Consider the following 2,787-nt stretch of genomic DNA (forward strand, 5'->3'; position numbering starts at 1 on the left):
ACATCCGATCACGTCCTTGGTCCAGGCGCCCTTCCATCGGATGATGCTGAGTCTTCTTTTTGAAGGCGAGACATCTAAAATTGTCCATTATACTAATGCAAGCTAAGCAAATAAATGATAACTTCTATAATATATTTAACACATAGTATGAGCAAGTCCTGGTTATTATTATTATTTTAATTAATCTGCCTTGAAAAACAGCTTCGACAAAAATCTTCTCCCCGTCAGGAATCAAATCTTGAGCTCCTGCTCAGACACCGTGAATAGTTCTGCCAGTGAAGTGGGAATCAGGATCGAGAGGCTGCGTGTGAAGATTCTCAACTTGTGTGTGTGTGTGTGTGTGTGCGTGTGTGTGTGTATCTTGAAAACTGCATTACGTTTGTCTCAAAAATAAATGCGCTGATCTACAAACGCACAATCAACAATACAGAAGCAGAACTGAATATTGACAAATGATAAGTTATGATAAATGCACACACAACATAAAAAAATACCACATGTAAATTGCAGATATGTTTGTGGATTTAAAAAACACGTATGTAAATCACAGATATATTTGTATCAAAGATTTTGACACAAACCTCTCCCCATCGGTTTTCATGGCAGATAACAAACAAGTAACGAACAAGCCTTGTTTCCACCCGGTTTCAAACCAGGGACCTTTTGCGTGTGAGGCAAACGTGATAACCACTACACTATGGAAACTGCTGGCTTGCTTTGTCTAACCGCCCCAACAGTACTTTTGGGAGCTGCCAGCCAGCAACCCAATGGAAAAAAAATTGCATTTAACGTTTTGGACGGTAAATCGTGGAGTAATCAATCATTGATTCATTCATTCATCTTCCGCTTCTCCTCACGAGCCTTTGAAACGTCTGAGGCGCTCCCTTCAGGCCAGAGGGCACGCGAAGAAATTCCAACAGCCACCGCGGTTTTGGGCACATCCTCCGAGCGCACAGGCCCATGTGTCTCTCTAACCCTTCCCATCATCACCTCCAAGTGTCGCCAAAGCACCAACAGCTGCAGAAACGTGCGTACGCCAGCCATGAAGTTGGCGTGAGGCACCGCACGCCCCTTTCACTCTTGATACATCTGAACTTTGCCATGAGAAAGAACGTACACCACGTTTTTGTGCAGACGTTTTCTGGATTTGAGCGTACGCCATGTTTCAGTAGGAAATCCATGCAGGTTTTTGTACATGAGGCCCCTGATGACTTGTTTCTCCTGGATGTGTAGATGGTAGTCGTGACTGTTTCTTTTGTCCTTGTTGCCTATTTTTAGTTTTAGGATTTGTTGATATTTATTTTTAGATTATTGATTCCACCATGATTTACGGTCCAAAACAGTGAAATGCACTTTTGTTTTGGTTTTTCCATCAGGTCACGTGAAACTTGCCGGCGGCTGGCAGCTCCCCTTAGCATGTGGTGGCCCAGTCCGCCTTGGGTCATAACTCCAGCAGTGGTTTCCATAGTGTAGTGGTTATCACATTCGTCTTACACGCGAAAGCTCCTCGGTTCGAAACCGAGTGGAAACAGCTTATCTTTCGAGCTGTTGTCTGTGGTTTGCCGGTCCCGTCTCAACAGACGCAAAAGTATGATTTTTCCGGAGCGACTTCTCAGATGTTCCAAATGTCAGCGATATCGACACAAGGGAGACAGAGTTGTCCAAAATGTGGAGGAGAAATGCTGTCATTTTGGAGGACAACACAGGGTGACATCTGGGTGTGGATGCAACGTAAGAAAGACGAAATCAGTCCGGTTAAAGTGGTCAATAAAATCAGTGAAGAGGGTCCAAAATGAAAAGCAGAGTGAGAATATTGCCATGTCAACCGAAAATGTGATTCTCTGTATGGCGTACGTCATAAATTGTGTGGAAATTGCAGTAAAACAGAAAACAGAAAGGAAAGCATGATTTCTGTTTCAGTGTTATAAATAAAGCTATTTTGTCTCGTGAAGGGCACCGCGTCACTTTCGACGTATAAAATTTAGGAGAAAGCGACGACAAACCTTTTATCTGTCTTGTAATCTGAAGGTTGCTACAGGAATTAGATGAGTTCTCGATAGCCAGAGGTCTTTTGTCGAACCCAAACACACACAAATGATACAGGTAGTGAATTTTTATTGAAGATTTCATGAGCTCGACCAGGGGAATCTACAAGGAAACAAGGCAGGAAAAAGCAAACGAAGGACAAACATTGGAAGGAAGAGGCTGAGCTTGTGATGTGAGGGTGGAATGAGCGTGTATTGACAATGCAAAGAGCTGGGGGTTCCTGTTCTTGTTCATCTAAACACAAATATGCACCAATCTGTACTTTCAGTAGCCCACAAGATGGAATTACTTTGCATGGAACAGAATTTACGCAGGCTGGTCGATTTCCTGGATGTTTGGCCGGTCTGGTCTGCACGGGGAACAGGTGGATTTGGCGGAAAAGTAAGGGGGGGAAAAGGAGAGCGGGAAAGAAAAAATTTCCCAGGCAGGGCGGCCGGAGCCCGTATGTCGCTATTCGCACCCGAAAGGGTAGCTCGGAGCGCTGGCAGGATGCCCTGCGGCGGGGAGGGGTCCGATGTGTCCTCGCCACCTCATGGTGCGAGGTGGGGCTTCCTGGCTAAGCCAGTCTTCGGCAAGTTGGTCGAACGAGAGCCAGCAAACAGCGGGTTCCTCACCTTCTTGGTGATCAAGCCAGTGTCCCCCCAAAAAAAGTCTTTGTTGATGAGACACTTCAGGCTGGCTGGGGGTGAAAGTTAATTGACTTCGTGTCCGAGTGAGAAACCAGTGTCCGTATCGCAGCTT

General features: G+C 45.4%; 2 non-coding genes across 2 annotated transcripts; one reads left to right on the top strand and one right to left on the bottom strand.

The window, feature by feature from the left end:
• Positions 1–632: 632 nt before the first annotated feature.
• On the bottom strand, positions 633–705 carry trnav-cac (transfer RNA valine (anticodon CAC)). Its single transcript has one exon. It is a non-coding gene; the product is annotated as a tRNA-Val (tRNA).
• Positions 706–1,458: 753 nt separating this feature from the next.
• Positions 1,459–1,531, top strand: trnav-uac (transfer RNA valine (anticodon UAC)). The gene has a single exon. It is a non-coding gene; the product is annotated as a tRNA-Val (tRNA).
• The last annotated feature ends 1,256 nt before the right edge of the window (positions 1,532–2,787 follow it).

The sequence above is a fragment of the Phyllopteryx taeniolatus genome, unplaced genomic scaffold, assembly GCF_024500385.1.
Source record: "Phyllopteryx taeniolatus isolate TA_2022b unplaced genomic scaffold, UOR_Ptae_1.2 contig_641, whole genome shotgun sequence".
NCBI classification, from domain to species: Eukaryota; Metazoa; Chordata; class Actinopteri; order Syngnathiformes; family Syngnathidae; genus Phyllopteryx; species Phyllopteryx taeniolatus.